This window comes from Choloepus didactylus, chromosome 10 (genome assembly GCF_015220235.1).
Source record: "Choloepus didactylus isolate mChoDid1 chromosome 10, mChoDid1.pri, whole genome shotgun sequence".
NCBI lineage: Eukaryota > Metazoa > Chordata > Mammalia > Pilosa > Megalonychidae > Choloepus > Choloepus didactylus.
In genome coordinates, this window is record NC_051316.1 from 65,044,898 (window position 1) to 65,066,043 (window position 21,146).

General features: G+C 36.4%; 1 protein-coding gene across 4 annotated transcripts in view; it reads right to left on the minus strand.

The window, feature by feature from the left end:
- Window positions 1-21,146, minus strand: part of BNC2 (basonuclin 2) — a 314,550-nt gene that overhangs the window by 77,470 nt on the left and 215,934 nt on the right. The window contains exon 1 of one of the 4 annotated variants that reach the window (XM_037797012.1): window positions 829-846. The exons of the other annotated variants lie outside the window; for them this stretch is intronic. The gene's annotated coding sequence lies outside the window, so the exon portion shown is untranslated. Of the gene's footprint in view, window positions 1-828; window positions 847-21,146 lie in introns of those variants that run through there. 4 annotated transcript variants of the gene reach the window in all.

The following is a 21,146-nucleotide window of genomic DNA, read 5'->3' on the forward strand; positions in this document are numbered from 1 at the left end:
ACTTATTAATCAAACTACTTCTTTCTTCGCTACTAATGGCAATAGGTGGAATAAACCCTATCATCTTGAGATTTAAAGTTCCCGAATATTCACCTCCAAACCCATTGCACTGATTCCTGATTCCAGCATCATATTCTGGTTTTTGAAACTAGCAAAACTGCCCAGCACTTACTGACCAGAATGGGAACAGACGGTGAAAAAGAGTTTGTTTCTTACACTGCTATCAGTCCCGCAGGCAATTTGCAGAATTCTTATGTCAACAGTGCCAGTAAACAAGTGTTAATATTGCAAGTGGAGGAAACATCCAGAGGGAATTCTGTGTCGTTAACTGCAGGGAGCAGAGCCCTGAGATCCGAGAGGGAATCTCAATTGTGTCAGCTCCGGGAAGCCAGCAGTGTGTGGCTGTCAGCGGTGTGAAATGGAGCTGCTTTAAAGCCGACTGGGCTATGACCTGCGCGCCGCACGTCCCTGCACCCGGTGAGAGAGGATCAATGACTCTGTTTGCTGGGCTCTAGTCATCCCCTCAGCTAATGAAAGCTATGCTGAAAAGACATGCCATGGGGCCTCTGGGCAGCCTGCAGCCTGGCATTAGCAGAGTTTCTTATAAAGCTTGGCTGGCGAGTGCACCAGGCACCAAAGCCTCCCTCCCTCCCACCCCCTTCCCTGCTCCATCCCACCAACTCCCCTCTGGCTGTCTGTTTAGTGTCACTCAGTTGGGATGGATCCCGTTAAAGATCTGACGCTTAGTGAGGACTCGGAGGTGTCTGGAACTCCTGCCTCTAATCATAAACACCACAGCTGGCAATGATGTAGTCGAAAAAAAATCACCTTGATCCAGTACACATTCTCTTTGATGTCTCTGCAGTGAGTTCACTACCCAGAGAAAAGGTATGACTTTTTTTTAACTCTGAAAAAAAAAAAATCAGGCTTGACATTCTCAAATCATAACCATATGACTTTCAATTCCATGCTTAAAAGATTTTCTCACATGTATATATACACACACACACATATCATCACATTTTGTTCTAAGAAACTCAGAGAAGAGGCATCTGACAATGATAACATGAAACAGGTTTGGGAGATAATGGCAGTTTGGGAGGAAAACACTTCCAAAAAGGGGGAGTGGGGGGAGTCAAGACTGCCACTACCAAAAAAGGAAGAAGCCTTCTGCCAAAGATTGCAAACTGCAGTGACCTTAAGTAAGAGACTGTAGCTGATTCAAGGGAAAATGAAAACTTTTCAAAGACAACACTGCTTGTGCTGCGCCACTGTTTATAAGTATCTTATGCCCTCTTGCCTTTCGGGTGGCCTGGTAAACACAGCCTCGCTGTGCTTCCAGCCCCAGGCCACAGGCTTCTAATGAATATTCAGCCACATTAACATACATTTTCTTTGTGTTGCTCTTATTTGAAGAAAAAAATTCCTACTAAGACGGGGCTGGCAATGTCCTTGTGATGCTATGTCGGATGTAGGTACTGTGAGGTGAGTTTTTGCACGTTAAATGCTCAGATGCCCCAACAATTATAGGGGACATAAGAATATCAAAATGCACTAATCCTGTCTTCTATAATAGATAACAATTACGTAGGTCTGGAGATAACTCCAGAGATGATCTTATATAAACTGAAATAAACATTACCTATTTATCATCAAGGTCCACATTACATAGCTGGGTACCCTATACTATTCCAGGATATGAGTGTGTGTGCAGGGGGTGGGGGATACAAATAATATTTATTTATACCCAAAAGTCATTTTTTTCCTAGTATAAACACTCTTAATAAATAAGCAAATAAAAACCAGCTCAGTTAAATAAGTATAAGTCTTTTTATTTTTCAATCCTGTAATCCAAAATAATTTGTAAAATCATGTAAAGACTTTGTAAGTGTGCCTTAATTTAAAAAATTGAAAAAAAAAAAAAGAGGTGTGTTCATTCACTTGGCTTTAAAATGCTAAATTAGTCATGTGAAAGGCAAATCTGCATTTATTCTAAATGCAGGTGATTCTAATTCTAAAGAGGTAAATGATAATTCAATGCTCTGGTTTCTTGATTCTGAAGAAAAATAGCAAAACAGCTTTAAACTGGTCAGTTGTACTGCAGCAACCACTGTTTAAGAAATCACTCTATAAATGGCACCCAGGAATGCAGCAGCAACGTATGGAGTAACAATATCCAGACAAGGCCAAAAAGCTTGGATACTGCTGTGTTGTTCTAAATGACTGAGGTTTTGCAGACTAACAACATTCCCCCATAATGATCGTGGTGTCTTTAGATTGAGATAAGAGTCAAATTTATCGAGTGTTATTTACTGTTGTGTATAAGGATCTGTTGTGTTAAGGAGTGAAGTAGGTGGTTGGAAGAGAACGACTTGGCTAGGCTCACAGCTGCAGAATTTCAAGAGTTTACATACCCCTATAAGGTAATTTCTTTCCTTTTTTTAACATAGGCAAGGCAATTAAATGTTAGTCAATCTTAGCAAAATGAAAGTCAGGGATATGCTAATATATACTAATACTGGCATTTACTGCAATATTTTCTGTTATCTCATATTAAAGATAGCTCTGCCAGAAATTTTAGTTCAGATCTGTCCACGAATACGTTTTTCAAATGGAAAAAAAAAATCCTACACATTGGGAGAAAGTTAAGTTTGGCATGTTTATATAAACAAAATGAAGTGCAGGCTTGATGTAAATACATAAATTTTGATTTTTAAATTGGGGAGGAGTCAGAAAGTATTAGTTTTCTAAGCTGATTAATGTACTAGATAACTGCATAAATTTGTAGACCCCAAATGGCCAATTGGCACAAGTATCTCATGTTGGGGTTTCTAGAAAATCCTTTAAAAAGCCTACTGGTCTGGAAGGAACACCATACCAAACTGGTTAATAGTTACTTCTTGAGAGTGAAATTTAGGGAATAAAGGGCAATAGAAGGTTATCTTCATTTTCTAGTGCATATAGTTCTGTGCAGCTTGAATTCTTTATTAAAAAATTATAAAGCAAACTAAATTTAAAAAATAGAACACATATGCTTTATGTGTAAAGGCAATGGTCTACTTTACAACTATTTACCTTATTCCCTCAAAATCTCTGTTACATGATACTCTGGATATAAAGGTACAGAAGTCTTATTTCAATAAAAACAGAAAGCAAGGGTCTCTATCATATAGTTTAGTGGGTCAAATGAGAAAAAATACAAATACTGTTATGAGTACGTCCTTACACTGAGATGAGAATGCCAGTATATATCAGATTAATTTTAAGACAGAGACACAGTCAAGGGCTTTGCTCCAATTTCTTTTAAATAGGGATGAATGCCCCCTTCACTGCCACCCCCAGCTGACATTAAAAATGTAATGACTAGGAACTCTTTGGCTCTCAGAGATGTGACCTTAATTTGCATAATAAACCCAGTGCTTTCTGCCACCAACAGAGGGGAGGCATAGGTGGTGTATCAGAGTGCCATTCTCCTATAAGTAAGCTACTCTTTCCTCTAGAGCTGGAAAGACACATGGCGCTAGGTGAAGGGGTCAAGGGCCAGAGGCAAGAACTCACAAGACTCAAAACATAAAGTCCTAAGAGATAGGAATTCACTCTTTCTAGTGAGTTGGAGCTTTTGTAGCAACTCATCATTGGTAACAGACTTACTAGGTAACTTTTTCTTGGGATACAGGATTTCAAAGAAGAGAAGGCTGTGTCCCTTTGGACAGGAATAGGCACTGTCACTTCTGGGAGACTCTGGCTTTATGTGGGTCAATGAGCTCTAATCAAAGGAGTCAGACTCAAGGAGCAGCAAATTCTAGTTAAACCTGGGGATGGTGCTGCCAAAGCAAACATTGGAGGTCAGGTCAGAGGCTACTCAAGGCTGCTAGAGGTTGTTAGCACACAACAATGACGACGACAACAGCTGCCACTTCAGTAGTTCTTGCTACGTGCCAGCCATTTAACTAACATTATCTCCCATTACTTTAATTTTTTTTTTTTTAATTTTGCAGTCCTATAAGTAAGTATTATTTTTACAGAAAAGTGAGGTTCATTGAAGTTAAGTAATCTGCTCAAAATCAAACAGCTGGTAAGAGAAGAATTAGATTTAGAAACATAATCCCAAAGGCTATGCCGAGCCTTGCTTCCTTCCAGGTAGAGTGAAAGGACCCATATCCCAGTAGAGAACAGATGACCACGCCCATGAGACAGTAGGCAGACCTTTCTGACAGAGGTCCAGTTGTCACAAATTCCTGGGATCAAATGTGGCAAGGCGCAGAACACAAAGACCAAATCAAGTTACTACCGAGAATCATCCTTGAGCAAGTCTGCCAGACACCCACGAACTGTGGCTTTTATAATCTGACTTCTGCAGGACAGCACCTGCTCCTTTCCCTTCAATTAAACGTGCTCACACATGTGAGTTCCGAAAGGTTCATGAAGAGGCATTTCCCATGCTTCTTGCAGGGACCTTGAGCTGAGAGTGTAATAACCATCTCAGATTGCTCACCTCCATCCCCAAATTACCACCTCAGGAAGATACTTGGGCTTTTCCGGCTTGAAGCATTCTTGATACAAGAGTCACAGGAAGGAAACACAGAAAGTTTGTACTTTTTTTGATCAATTTATTGATTGACTGATTTTGAGGGGAAGAGGAGAGAAGGAAGAAAACCTTGAACAAGAAAGAAGCCACAGATTTGTAAAGAAAAGCATAAAGAGTTAAGTACAAAATTGAGCAAGACAGGAGTTGGCAGGAGATCAACCTAAACTGAGAGCAGGAGTTTCCCATCCCACTAGAATATCATATGTAGTTGGGTACACAGATATTTCTCACTATCCGTATCTATCTGGTTCCTATGTATAAACAATGAAAATTCAGATGGTGTGTGTTTGGAGACCAAGGGATACGACGTTATCTGAATAGCACATAAGAGAACATAGACAGATTCCTTTCATCCAAGCAGCCCCAAGCTAAATAATTTATCTGAATCTCTTTCATTCCTTAGTACAGAGAGCTCAAATTCGCCTACTGAGGAATATCTGTATTTTGTGGCTCCAGATTCTACTGTGCATGCATAAGCTACAGAAACTCATACCACAGCACTATAGTTTGCTTACACCAGGCCACTTAAGGAACTTTATAGCTAAGAAATCACGCACCCCAGTATGCACAATCATTGGCAAGAAATCAGCAAAAACAGAGATCTCAAGGCAATCACTCTTGAGGAATTTCCTCCGAGAGATAATTACCTGGCCTCTCTCCAGAGATACCAATATTAGTATTTTCTCCAGGTGCTACCCAATCTCCACAGGTTACTTCAATCCCAAGGTAGCTGGGGGGCCCAGTCCAACGAGTGAGACGGAAGGGGAAACTCTCAAGGCAGGAGAATCTCTGAAAACAAAAGGCCAAATGACAAGATGTAGGTTTCTTAAAGGTAAAGAAATGGCCAGGCTGCCCTGGGAGTTTTCTAGAAGCCTCAAGTTATGCTATATAGCCAATATATTTGGAAGAGACCAGGAAATAGGTCTGTCTGGGAAGCTGCTATTTGAAGGGAAGTGGCAAAAGTAGCAGAGGTTTCATCTCTTTCTAACTCAACTGGCCTGATGTCCCTCCCCAAGTCCTTTGGCAACCCAGTCAAAACCTCAAGTCAAATTTCCACCAAGAAAGAAGGGATGTGACTAAGTGGGAATGGGAATATGTTGCTAATTTGGCAGTGTAAGCAGCAATTTCACGACAACTTCAATACTTAATGGAATAATGTATTAATAGTACATTAATAGTAGTATTTTCTTATTTACTTGCTGAAAATAGGTAAAATGTGAATGGCTTACATCATTACAGTAGAAAATATAATGCTTTGTGCATATATACATATTTCTTATAGAATAAAAAGGGTAATGTACTTGTCTGAGGGAGGGGACTAGAATTAGAAACTGACCAACTCTTCTTTATGTGCGCTTTTTTATGTTTCTTTTTTCAAAAACATATTTTATGGTATTTTCCCAGAGTCTTTGTAACTTTAAATTCTTTAAAAGTTACTACTTTCTACCAACAGTAGTCATCAATATTAAAACTCTCACCACGATAAGTTGGATTTTTGAGTTTTCCGATCTTTCCCTAAAAAGGGGAGAAGGATGCAAACATTTTAAACCAAAGCAAGAAATCCATGTGATGGCTGCAAATTGCTTTTAAATACTCATATTTTAGGCCTGTCTGTGACAATGCTTCTTGGAAAAAATTAAAAAAGCTTCCTCCCTCCAATAACATGCTCAAAGTCCTCTTTTGCCAGAGGCATTCACTCATTATATAAATCAAACAAGCGCACAGCACTAGACAAAAAGTGGCTAGTAATGCCCAGCGCATTCCTCTGCTTGAGCTAAGATGATTTCAGTGCATTGCATGCAGATGGCAGGTATTTTAATAAAGAGCTCCATTGTGCAGGCCCTGCTCCTCCTCCATAGCTCCCAGCACTCCCTGAAAGGGGGGCAGGAGGGAGAGGGGAAGAACGACAGCCATTCCAGCTGGAGCGGGAACCTCGTCTGAGTCAGGAAAACCACAGCTCATAAGCAAAGAGGAAGCATAATGTTCTACAAGGACAAAACATTAGCAGAAATGTCACTCAGCCCCAGTTCCACATGTTGGCTGCCATGGCCTCTTCCTCCTAGCATGCCCGATTGATATAAATTCCATCTGCTCAGCAGCCAAGTGACAGAGAAGAAATACCGGCATCTGGTCTCCATTGCTGTCGGGTTTTTGTTCCACGTTAGACCTTAGCTAGAAACATATGAAGAGATGAAGGTGCTGGCAAGCCACTAAAAGGCTGAACTGGCATAAAGGAGACTTTCTGATGCTTTTCACACTTTACTCTGGATTTTTTACAGGGATGGGGGAGGGTGTGACAGAGACTTCATAAACTAAACAGTGGGAGCCTATAGACCTGAAGGTCATTTAGTGTTTTTTAAGGATTGGGATTTTTTCAAGTTCTAATGTTAAAAACTATAAAGCACAACACTTATTCTCCTCTCCATCCCTTCCATGCGACAGAAGGCAACTAAGTCACAGTAAAAATGTTCTTCAGCTATTTTTTTTCCCCTTGTCTGAAACATCCACTGGTTTGGACCTGCTCCATAGGCACTTTATATACTCCTGTGGAGCCTCTGAAAAATGCCCGAAGTAGAAACCACCAACTCTCTTTTAACCCCCAGCTGCCCAGAAAAGTATCAAGCCACAGATCAAGCCTAAACCTTGAAGGGGAAATAAAAGTAAGTCAAAGCCTCTCAAAGAATGCTGGAGGCCCCAAGTATTCACCACCAACCTACTCTCAGATCACCACTTAATTATTCATTTGTTCAAGAGACTGAGAAAAGTAAAAAACAAACATGAAAGCAGAGGCAGTAAGAGACCATGGGTCTCAATAATTTTCTTTCCTTCTTTTCTTTTAATCAGTGTCTATTTGTGTGTTTGCAAAGCAGTCACAACAAGGATGACTCCATTCACAAATATAACATGGAAAGGGCATTTTTTTAAAAAAGGATTGAGGATCAGGTTATGCAGTTGATCTGGAAAACAACTGTGAGGATGACTCCTATAAAATACTCTTCAAAATATAACAAATAGTAAGAAACATAAATTTTTCAAAGGCTATAAAAGTTTACAAGAATCTCTTAACAACTGTACTATTTTACAACTCTAGTAGATTTTAGCTTCAGCTAAAAACAGAAAGCACCACTATCTAGGATTATGCTGTCAAATAAACCGCTTCTTCAAATTCCAGCTTTCCCCCTTATCATTTGATGAACATTTGAAGTGAGCAGACTGCATGGCCTGGTAGGAGAAGTGAATCATCATGATAAAGGTAATAATATTAAGTAAAATAACAGGGAAGACAGTAGGAACAGAGTTGATGATGACCTCTTTGAGGGTGTCAGTCCTGGAACTGATTGCTATGGGGGTTAATGGCTTAGGAAACCATAATGATTTGCAGAGTTTCTACTGCCAACACAAGAGGTAGATTTACCAAAGAGCTAATGGAGCTTAAGTTTCAGATCCCTCACTTGCCCAGGCCTTGAGGAAGAATTGCAGGGGGATGCAGAACATTCTAGGGGGTTGGGGAAGCTGGGTTGCACCCAGGGAAGATTTCTGTGCAAGCATTCCTGATAACTTTCCTAAAGAGATTTCAAAAGAAAAAGACCCATATCTCTAGGACTACAGTACTTTGGGGAGTAATTACTTATTCTAAATACACATATACTCTTGTACCTAAAAATTTTTTAAAGTTTATATTAAATAACATCTTTGAAATTAGCACTCTATTTCTGTATATAATAATATATTGAAAGCTGCTTTTTGTAGTTTAAATGATCAGCTGTCAATAAAATAACATCCCACTGGGTAAAAAAACAGATGACTGAAAAACTTATTAACTATAGACCCTTCACAACACACTCACTATCTGAAAAAACAAAAATCCTTGTTGAAAAATTTTACTCAGTAAGATTGAATACAATTTCAACATAAAAATACTAGTAGATTCACATAAATCTCTCTGATTGTCTTGAAGACTAGAGACCTTTCTAAGCCTAATTCAAGAACCATCAGAAATCAATCAAAAGTTAATATAAGCACAAGAAACAAAAGAACAACCAAAAAATCCTTCATGGCCAAAATTAAAGCAAAAATAAAGAGCTGAAAATCACCTAAGAATGAATATTTATAACATATACAGACTATGCAGCTAATTTTTTTAAAATATAAAAAAAAGTGTTAAAGATGAATAAAAAAAAGATTTACAATGTGATTTAGAAAGGTGTAATGGACTTGAAAAGACACTTGGGGAAAATGGAAATAGAAATGACTGATAACCATAAAGAGATGGTAAACCTTACTTTAATTAATTAAGAGAAATGCAAATGAAAGCAATGAGCTACCATTTTTTTCCCCATATTACACACCAGAATGCCAAAGATTAAAAAAAAATTGTTTAGACACCTATTCTATCAGTGTATTAGGGAATAGGCACATAAATTCTGACACATCTATACAAAGCAGCTGCTAAAAAAGAATGAGATAGCTCTTTATAGGTTGATATGAAATTACTTACAAGATATATTATTAAGTGAAAAATGAAAAGTGCAGAATAATGTGCTAAGTGTATCCTCTCTCACCATTTGTATTAAACAAACAGAAGCATGTGTGCTTTTGTATGCAGACTGCTTACAGAATTATACCCCAATTGCAAAGACTTATTTACAACTATATAGCCCTTTGTATAATTAATTTTTTACTAAAGGCATGTATTCATTTTAAAAATACATATTATTTTAAAAATGCTTTCTATACATGGAATCAAGGGTCTATCTTTCTTGATCTTATGATTAAGTACCTTTGTACTTAACTTAATATTTTCCATCTCTCTATCTACCAGGTAATACATCCAATTTATTAAAAGTATAGATGTCCTTGCCTCTATGAAAGTAAACAAAAGGACTAATTCTGGGTTTTTGTCTGTTTTTGAGATCCACTGAAATTTAAAAATTCTCACTCTTTATGCTGTTTTCAGGTATCAATCATATTAATTATGTATATATATATATACACAGACACACATACATACACAAGTGCACATATAATGTACAAACACACTTGCATATATGGTATGTGGTGTTCTGAAATTTGAACATTTTCTAACTCAGTACCCTCATTGAGATGAGAATAGTCAAGATCATTTGCAGAGTAAATACATTTTCAAATGAAAACCTAACCAACATAATGCCTAATTGATTTTACCTCCTTGGAGGGTTTATTTTAAAAACACTACGGTCTGTGTATGGGAACCCTATATATTATGCATGGTTGTACTATAAACCCACAACTTCTCTGGTTAAGAAAAAAAAAGCTTATAAGAGAGAGAAAACAACAACAACAAACAACCACAGTCTGTATTCACAAAGGCTGGAATTACTTCCCAGATACTGATTAATGCCTTTTTTTTTTTTTTTTTTTTGCCTTGTGACACCTTACTCTCTGATATTTCCTGAGCTGTGCCTGAAGAAATAAATCCTGGATTGCCAAGATTTTTTTCTCAAAGAACTGTATGACATTAGTCACTTAGTAAAAGGGTAATCAAGGAACAGAAACACTCCTATCTGTACCCTTGGTGCTAGCACAGTATATGGTAGATGGTACATGCCCATAATTTACTCCTTAAATTCCCTCTTCTAGTGTATGTTATTGGAAAGTGAGGTTCATAAAAAGTAAACTCATTTATACAATATATATTTAATGATGTGTCCAGAATGTGGATGTCTCAGCAAACAAGACTAAGTACCACCCAACAAAGAACCTACAATGTAGTCGTAGAAACAGGCAAGTAAACAATCAAGTGTCGCACAGTATAAGGAATAAATACGAATTGCCACATGGGCCCTTGGGGATACAGCCAACACAGAGCAGGGTGAGCTGAAGCAGTTTCCTGGAAAAGTGACAGCTATGTTGATATCTAAAGGCAGGCAGGAATTAGCCTGGAGAAGTACTGGGAGAAGCACATTTCAAGTGGAGACACTATAGACAAGTGAGCACATGTCCAAATGGAGGAACGACAGAACTGCCAAAAAAACTTCTAAGGGGGTAGTTCCCTTCCTCTGAATTACAGCTACTGGCCTCTCATTCTTAAGATTTAGATATAGGCAGTATGAAACACCTGATGAACTCACTGACCAGATCAAATAAACGGACTCCAAGTTTGCAAACATCAGAGGATGACAGTGCTGCCGTGGTAGACATGTGCAAGTGTAGCACGAAAGAGATAGGAATGTTGTATTTGCCGTTGGTCCTTTTCACTGCTCATTCCCCATGCCACCATCCACCCAAGACCCATTTGGGGTCTAACTGAGAGGTCTTATCGTGGATAGCCCACAATAGAATGTCATCTTTCTCAAACTTTAGGGCGATATGAGAGATGTTCAGCTGCCTGTCCATGGAGCCAACCACACAATTTTCCTCAAGTCAGGGACTCTCAATAATACAGCTGCTGGGGTGACAGAATAGCTGGAGAAAACTACACAAGCTCCAATAGCAGGCCAGAGCATCACTCCTCCATGAATGACAACCGATGGGTTAAATCACCAGGGAGCTGCCTAAGAGTTATTAACGGTGACAGGTACACTACCTGGGAGACAGGTTGAAAAGGGAAAAAGATTATTTATAAGCGAATAGTTAACAGCTGTACCTACTGCTAAGCATTACATGGATGCCACAAACTGTAGAATTCAAACCCTGAGTTATTCAAGCACGAACAACTGCCTGTCACCCAAATGCAACGCATCGCTACAAATTAAGGTGGGAGAGATGAGGTACAGGAACGCCGCCTCACCAAGAAAGGTAATGTCATTCTGGAGCTCAGATAAAAGGTGGAGAAAGGCTGAGACAACCATGAGGTGAATTATGGTTCTTAATAATAATGATGAATTTTCAAGAACAGCTTTATAATTTTTCCTCAAGGCTTTAACAGAATAACAGATGCCAAATGCAACTTGTATTATCAAAAGTAAGCTGGAGTTGTGAATGAGGGGAGATTGAACAGTTATACTAAAATGTCAAAAGGAAGAAAAACAACTATAAATAGGAAAAGAAACTATAGAAGTTTGGTTAAAAATAAAACAATTGCAATAATTATTAATTAAAATAAATTTTTATAATATTTTATATGAGTAAATATGAAATCTGCCACTTTGAACTATTATTAATGCTACTTTATTATGACTCTGCATCATAAAATAAGTAGATACTATTGAAACCATCTCAAGTATTAATATTACAAAAATCAACAGCAGAATGTGTTGTTCTCAATACAGTGTTCTGAAAAGCCTGGGGGGGCGCAACATGTATTGAGTTGAAAATCTATAAGAACAAATATCCTCAACAAATTTTTGTATTTTCACTTCCATAAGAACTGAAAATTCCTTTGTACATATACATTTTCTACCACTATGACAAAAAAACTATTTGGAGAAGAAAAAGAAAAAAATAAGAGAAGTTATATCCAAGTTAATAAAGAGAACCAGACTCATTTTAGAAAACAAAAGAAGTTATATATAGTTGATAAAGTATAAATCAGCGCAAACTTTTTGGAGAACACACGGGATATATTCAAATAAAAAAATGCACCTACTTTTACTTTGTCTCCATGATATACTGTTAAAGGAAAAAAAATCACGGAATACAATGTACAAAAGTATATATTCTATTATCCTGTTTGACTAAAAAAGAAAAAAAATATTCACATGCATATGATTATAGACTATGTCTAAAAAGATATATAAGAAACTAATAAAAGGGATTGCAACTGAGATGGGTAACTGAGCAGCTAGGTTGCAGAGGTACCTATAAGCATGTAATTCAAAATATAATTATTTCATAAAAACCTATTGATTGACCCAGCAATTCTATTTCCAAATATTTATTCTACAGAAATCTTCAAAAATACACAATACATATGTACGCAAATATTCCCTTAAACAATGCTTGTAAAGCCAAAACACTGGAAACCACCCAAGTGTCTTTCAATAAAGGATTATTTTCATAAATTATGGAAAATTATATGGCGGTTAAAAGTAATGCATGAGATCTATATAGACTAACATGCAAAGAGACCTATCTCAGTTTCCAATGGCTGCCATAATACGTTACCACAACCTGAAAGGCTTACAACAAAAAAATTTATTTTCACAGTTCCAGAAGCCAGGAGTTTGAATTCAAGATGTCAGTAGAAATGTACTCCTCTCCTCCAGAGGCTCTGGGGGAGAGTGTGTTTTGTGCCCTCTCCTGGCTTCTGGTGGCCTTCCCTGGCTCTTAGCCAGCCCTATCACTCCAATCTCTGCCTCCACCCTCACCTCACCTTCTCTATGCATGTCTCCTCTGTGTGTCTGTCTTCCTCTGCCTCTATCTTATATACCACATGATGGTATTTGGGGTCCACCTGGATAATCCTGGATTATTTCCTCATTGCAAGATCCTGAGTTTAATCAATCACATCTGCAAAGACTTGTTTTCCAAATAAGGCAACATTCCCAGATTCCAGGGACTTGACGTGGATATCTTTTGGGGAACCATTTTTTGGTCTACAAGGCCCAAGAGACATCATTAAAATTTTGAACAGTAAACTGTAAGACAAAGTATATAGACTGATCTCATTTTTATTAAAATGTGTTAATAATAAATAAATACCTTCTACGCATGAAAATATATGAAGGACTATACACCAAACAATTAAAATGGGGGTTATTTCTAAAAGAAGGGGCTATAGGCAGTTTTCATTTTTTGCATTACATAATACTGAGTGTTTGAATTTTTCTCTCAATCTTGTATTACTTTCATAAGCAAAAAAAGGACACATTTAAAAGGAAGTTTTGATGTTTTGACATTTCCCCAAATTATCTTACATAACTTTGCAATCTTTTTTATTCTGTCGAGGAAAGAGGATTTAGTCAAACCTTCATAATAGAAAATAATTACCAACTGTAGAAATAGATTAAAATTTCATAAATAAATATGTACAATCATTTTCAAGAACAGTATTCATAAAATAGACCACCAAAGTTACTGAGAGAGAAAACGTTTATAATTAATTCCAATCTTCTATAAACACCTGTCAATTATTCCAGTTAAAAAAACCCCAAACCCAAATTCTATAACTTCTCCTCAGGAACAAAAGTTTTCTAAAAACATTTCCAAGGGACTATGCTTAGGCGTGAACTACTAAAACGGCATTAGTTTTTCACCTTTCCCTTAACATAATTCCTCTCTGCAGGGATTCTCACTGCAAGGCTTCATCTTCAAGCTTTCTTCTACCTACAAAATTCAGTACATTTCACCTTATTGACACATGAGACACAAAGTTCCAGAAATGACTACACTTTTCTCCTTTTTCCCCCCCTTCCATGATAATTGCTAAGCACCATAAAAGGCAACAGGGATTCTCCTAGATTCCCTTTCTTGGAAATCTATACAAATTGAACAAACTTTTGTATGTCTAGAAGACAATAATCAGGATGAGCTCTCATGGAAAAGAATATGTTGTGCTAAGCAAATCTGTCAAGAGTAGGAAAGGCACTTATATGGGAGAAATGGAAACGATAATACCAAGAGAAACATCTGCATTGGCTTTGCTCATTCATTCGCAAATGTTTAGGAAATCCCTACTGTGTGAAAGCTGCACTGCAAACCCTGGTATAATGTTGTAAACTGTGTGGGCAGAATTGATGCCCAAGAATTTGACAAGAAGAAAAATGAGTTCCCCAACGGCAGGCTGTTGCTCTGACATGAGGTGAGCCAGCAAGCTGGGGCATGAGAAGATGCAGGAGAGGAGCAAGAGTTGGACAGATGTCATACAGACGCTGCGCCTCAGTGTAGGGGCTCACAGTGCCCTGATAATTATGGATATGGTCAGGTCTGCCAAGAGACATATTTAGCAAGAAGCAGGGAGGCGGCAAGGGGAGGTTGGCATATTTCGAAACTTGCCACCCACCTCCCATTGGCACTATCAGTTGCATGTGCTTTATTAAAGACAATCAAGGGTGCCAGCCTCCCCTGAGATCAAGAGGAGATGGTGATTATGAAAATAATAAGTTTTTTAAATTACCTACATGTTCTAAGGGAGCTTATACTTCTGACACAGTGTTAAACATTTGCAAGTAGGAAGGTAAAAAACAAAAACAAACTAGGAGACCACAGTAGCCTCAGTATGAAAAGGCACTCCAGGGCTACTTAAGCCAAACACCCTCTGTGAGTTCAGTGGTTAGGCAGTTCGCTCCTCAGTGTGGCATTCCAAAGGCGTCTCCTTTACACGTGCAAAAACAAGACTCCGGCACAAAGACAGTTACAGCAGATTTCTGTTGGGCCTGTGTTTCTGAGGGAAGGGCAAAACATAAGAGAAAGAAAAGGGGAGGGAAAGAGAGAAAAGCTTTTCTTACATTTAATTTTTTTAAAAAACAAAAACTGCCAAGAGACACTGGTTTGTGAAGCCAAGTTTGTTAAAGCACAAGTGTAATTTACTTTTTTATAAACATAACCTCACCGAGCCATCAGTAGGTTCCATTTCAGTAAAAACAAACAAACAAAAAGAAGCCTCAAAATAATTATAAAACATATGGTGTAAACCCCGGCTGTGTTTATTTTATGACAGTTAACATTATTTACAGTGTGATCTGGTCAGAATTAATACTCAAAGGGTTATACACAAAATATGTCCAATTTTTCTTTTTAACCATGCATACCAGCAGTTTTGTCAACCTATCTAAATGAATTTGTTGAGAGATCTCTTATATTCCTCAAAAGAAATCAATTATATGATTTCCATATCATTTTATTCAAACTACTTGAGTAATAGCACCTATAAGCCGCCAACAGAAATACATAAAGAAGTTCTCACCCTGTCTCTTTTTAAATAACAATAAAGTTTGACAGAAATACATTTTAAAATCCTGCCATTAGTTCCAGCAGATTCTTTAATTGCTTACTATTCATTTTATATCTTCAGTTAGTTAAATATATTAACATTTTTTTAAAAAAGATTCCAGTTTATTTTCTTGTTTAACAGCCTATCTACTACTTCGTGTTACTCATAAGATATTCTATTGTATCTATCCTGTTGGGAAAAAACAATTTAAATAACTTACACTTGCTGTTAGAGTGGCTTTTGGAAATATTGACTATAGAATCTGCCAAATGGGAAATCAAAGTAGAACTTTTTTTTTCTTTTGGTGCTCAACTGAAGTTAGGTAAGCAACACAGAGATATCACTAGCTAAAAGAAACAGAAATAGATAAAATAAAGAATTAAGGATAATTTTGCAATGAAAGTCTCAAATTTTTCCCCTACCCTTTTATTAAAAGACTCAAGTAATCTGTTCCCTTTCAAATATTAATTTTTTATGGGGCCTGGTGGTATCTAGAAATTTGAGGTGAAAGAGAAAATGGCTGCCTTCCCTCCCTAGCCACGTAGACCCAAATTCTCTCCTCCTCTGAGGGAGTCAACTACCACTTATCTTTCCTGTCCTACCAGTCACAGGAAATGGTTTCTTGCAGTGGTGTGCTAGGGCCTGCTTCTACCAGCTCATGAGAGCTGATGGTTAAATGTTTCGGAATTTTTGTAAGCTAGTTGTTTACAAAAGCTTTTTTGCAGCTAGTTTTAAACCCAGACATTATTTAAAATTAAGTTATATAAACTTACAATTTAAAAATGATATTAAAAACAAAGAATAAAATACTCTAAACTAATCTCTTCTAATTATTTGACTTCATTTTACTACTGTCTATACTATTGAGGTTATTTACTTCTGTTTTCACCTAGTGTGGTGGAAATACTACATAATTGTGTGCTACTAAGCATCTCTTTCCAAACTCTGTGTTCAGTGTTTGTAGGTTGAAATCAGCCCTCATGGGACATTTAACCATAGAAATTAGCAAATCCTGCAAATCCGAGTTTGCTTTGTTTTTGTTTTTCATTCAGAGAGTTGGTGTAAAGTATTTACCAGAAGACTACTAGCTTCTTCTGAATAATAGAGGACTATCTAGTTTCAAAACTTAGACTTCATGTGGAAATACACCTCATTTAAACTTTATAATCCCATCTGTTCCCATTTGGGGAAGAGGAAAAGAAGAGAAAGAGATAATTCTGCTATGACGGATTTTTTAAAATAACTATAAATTTATTGGGATCACTTATTTTTACGAAGTCTTGTAAAACATAACATGGAGTATGATTTCCGGAAATGAAAAACATTTGATATGACAAATGAAATATATGGTTTGTGCCTTGGACAGGAAACACACTGCACAGCCTCTAGAAACAAACACAAAGATTAAGTCACAGGCACACAGGTTTTTAAAAAAGAATTTTTAATGCCTGGATTAGTCTGTGTTTATAATAAATTAGTAAATTAGATTCTAGCCATTGCAGTTCTTTTTCTGATATAAAAAACTGTAAATTGATGCATGAAAAAAATTCACCTAAGGAAGCAAGTATAAAAGAATGAAATAATTATGAATCAAAGTCAATGGAAAAAAAAAAAGATAGCTTAATGGTGTTAAAATATAAGAGGAATTTAGAGATAAATTACTTTTGGTTAAACATGTAGCAATATTTGTCAAGATAAAAATCAGGATGAATAAAATATTCATATTGTTAAAACTAAATCTAAATAGGAATGAAAATCTGCCTATTCATATTACATGGTATATCCACAATCTCATTTCTTCAATCTGTGGTTTATAAACTTAAAACAAACATTACATTTTTCAACATTACTGCTATTTGTAAATCATACACTAAAAGGAAATATATTGAAACTAAGCAGCAAACCATTTGGAAGTCTTACAAATACCAACAAGGGGAAAAAGCACAGAATAAATATTACTAGAGTTAAAATATGTTTTATAGGTCTTCCCATAGCAGCTGGCAAAATTTTATAGAAGCGAATTTTATTAGAGAGAAATGCAGCCTAAAAATCAACTTTTAAGACAAACATTTTTATGAGCTGTATAGATTTCAATGCAACCATAGAAATTGTAAGTCTGACTTCTAAAATTTTTTAAAAATGTCCAAGTATATCTAACTCAGGTGAACTTTATTTGACTGTGACCATCAAATAAATCAACAATTTTGTAAGCGCTTTTTAAAACAGAGTGCTAGATTACTCAATTTATTATTATTTACAAGAAAAAAATCTTAATGTGATCTCAGAAGTAAATCTGAGTACTCAATTTTGGCGCTGTTCACCATCATCAAGTAAAAGTTTTAGTTTAACTTCCCTATAAAACAAAAATAATAAAACTTGTCCTACCTACTCAACAGATCACCATATAAAAGGAATAAGTACATTTGAAATTCCTTTGTAAACTCCATGTTATGGACCCCAACAGGCAATTAACAAGTTCTTGTTATTCTAACCTGTGGAGACCAGGCAGAGGCATCCACTCAGCTAGGAGAAAAATATTTCTTTCCTGATCTATGAACTGGGACAGGCTTCTTTTGGTTTTACAATAATTGAGATTGACAATGAAGGAGGGAATCACATGACAGTAATACAGCATGGAACATCTAAGTATGCAAACTAATTTTATCTGATTTGTACTGATGTTGGAAAATATACATTGGTTTAATCACTAAAAATCAGTAGATCATTTATAAAAATCTGTGTCTATCTTTCCTATCTTTCGTCTTCATTTTCCCTTTTCTTATCCTCCCTTCCTTAACTGGTTATAATATAAAAATGAAATATATATAGCCATTTATTATACATAACAATTTATGTACCCCTAATCTTAACTTAAACGATAAATTGCATGATTTTCTTCCAGAAGTAAATAATGCACTAAATTGCTTTCCCCCTGAGTACCTTTTTTACTAGGTGTGTAGTTAAGTCACATGCCCTTGACAAAAAAAGTAGTTATTCATCCATGTAAGAGAGCTACAGGAAACAATGATGAAACTAATATCCTATTCACCTAACAGGAAGATGGCTTTTGTATGCTTTCATAAATAATCTAGACAAGATTTCTTCAGAAAACATTCACAATTTGGAGTTGTTAAACTCCAAATAAGACAGTGAATGGCTGAAAAAGCAACAAAACTTTGATACTATGGCTCTGAAACCTGGAGGATAAAAAGGTTTACAAAGGAATGTTGGTATCACCAAATTTTAAACTTTTACGAAATCCAACATTTCTAAATATAAAAATGATCTCACAGAAACACCTGTAAAAATTGATTTTAAGTTCTCAAAAATCCTAGATAGCCTCACTGTTCTGAGAAATGAAACAAGGAAATTCAAACTTTCAGGCTTTTTGTTTACACCAAAATTTCCCATTTTTTCTCTTAAAGATGAGATGGAATGTACAACTACGTAATGGTACGGTGAACAATCAAATGTACAATTTGTTTTGTATGACTGCGTGTATGAGAATATATCTCAATAAAATGAATAATAAAAAAATGATAAAAAAAAATCCAGTTTAGAAAGAGAATGAGTTATGCTGGATTTAATTCAGGGGTTCACAAATACCTGCATGAAATATTTCAATCAAATGCACAACTATATGATGGTACTGTGAACAACTGAATGTACACTGTGAATGATTGTATGGTATGTGAATATACGTCAATAAAACTTAATTTAAAAAAAAAAAAAAAAAAAGATGAGATGGAACATTTCTTATCATTTAGCATCTTTGCAAAGCTGATGTTAACAGAGCACCAGAATGAGGACATGAATTTCAAAGCAACAGGTTAAAAAATTAGGAATTTCAAAGATGCAGCTTATTTCACAGTAATGTTTTGGGGCAGGGGTGGGAAATGTTTAATAAGTTCCATAGAGGTCGTACATTCTTCACAAACACAGGTCTAAAACCTTTCCCATTCTCTAGGTGCCTACATACCCATTGTGAAGACTGGAAGTAAGCTTGGAACACCTTCTCTCTCCTTCATCTACTACATTCAGTCAGCAAGAGGCTTTATGTAACCCTGCTAATTTCTTCCCTGTGAATACATTAATGCCAGGTTTATTTGATGTTGGGCTCAAGACTTCTCCCTCTCTAGTTCCACACAGACACCACAGCCAAGGAAGCGTCCAACACATCAATCAGGGGTCAAATGCTCAGTTATGGTCCCCCTATTGAACGTGCTTTCTTGAATGCAAGTCCTTGAGCTGTCATCTCCGAATCTGACTCTGGACTTGGCTAGGTGACTTCACTCGGCCAATGTGATAATAGCAAATATACAAGCAGACACTCAAAAGTGCTTGCACATTTGCATTTGCCCTCTCTTCCTATTCTTCAGAACTTTGCAACTATCTGCATGTGAACAAGCTCAGGCTAACCTGCTAAATGATGAGTGACACATCACCTGGTTACATCTGTTGCCCCAGCACAACAGCCAGATGTATAAACAAGGACACCCTTTACCATCCAGCCCCTTGTCAATGGCCCAGCTGAATGCAGAACTGCCCAGTGGAACAACAGACTTGTGAACAACAATTAAATGGTGGTTGTTTTAAGCAACTAAGTTTTGGGTGGTTTGTCATGCTGCAATAGATAACTGATATGCTCACTATTCACTTAAAAAACAAAGCATCATGCATTCAATTTCCAATAAAATAAAACTCTTTATCCTGGCAATCAATGTGCTTGGTGTTCTGGTTCCATTCCACCTTTCCAAATCTCTCCTCCCAATGTTCCTCTCTACTATTCGGTCTTACTGAGTGTTAAAGGCATGTGACATTGTGAAAATGTACAAAATACTGATGAAATTTAATAAAGGCCAACTAAAATACCCAATGTGAACTCTCTTACTGTGAAGTCTGCAAAAATATTTTCAGAAGAAAGTCTTTAAAAAAATCACTAATGAGCTGAGGTTTACGAATTTTTATCCAAATACACGTTTCTAGCTCCACAACTTAAAATGCGCTAAAACATCAACTTTGTTTTTGTGTTCGTATGATTTTCTTTTTTTTTTCACAAATTGTAGAGATGAGGTGACATGAATAAAAAATATTTCCCTCCTTCCCTCAGAATCTTGTATTTAAGTTCTGCCTGTGCTAACTATAACATTAAATACAGCTGTTTATATTCCACAAATACTTCATAGCATTCTAACTCAAGCTAATACTCTAGTTTAAATCAAAGGAAAAATGTAATCATCTTTTAGACAAATTTTCACATTTTTATTCTTTCCTCCAAAGATGTACTTGGGAAAGAAATAAGAGAAAAGTTTGAAAATATTTTCCACACCAAATTTTGCCTTTTGTTCTGAACCAAAATTTTTTTTTAACAAAGTAGTTTATCTGTTTAAATTGCTTGTCTGTTTTACCCACCTAATTGCAAGTTCCTCAAGGTTTGTTCAGTCAAATAGGGGAATTCCTTCTTTTTAGTTATATTATTTTTACCAAAACTAAATATTCAAAATATGCATATCTGAATGTTATTTATAAGCACTCACCATATTAGCAACTATCAAGCTCACTAACTTCTATCCTGCCCACAAACCCTGTAAGGGTAGAAATTATATGGCATCTTAAAGAACTCATTCTAAGGATATACTTACAACCAGTCTAAGGGTTTCAGATTTAACATAATTACTTAGGATTTTTCAAAAATTCTAATCAGAA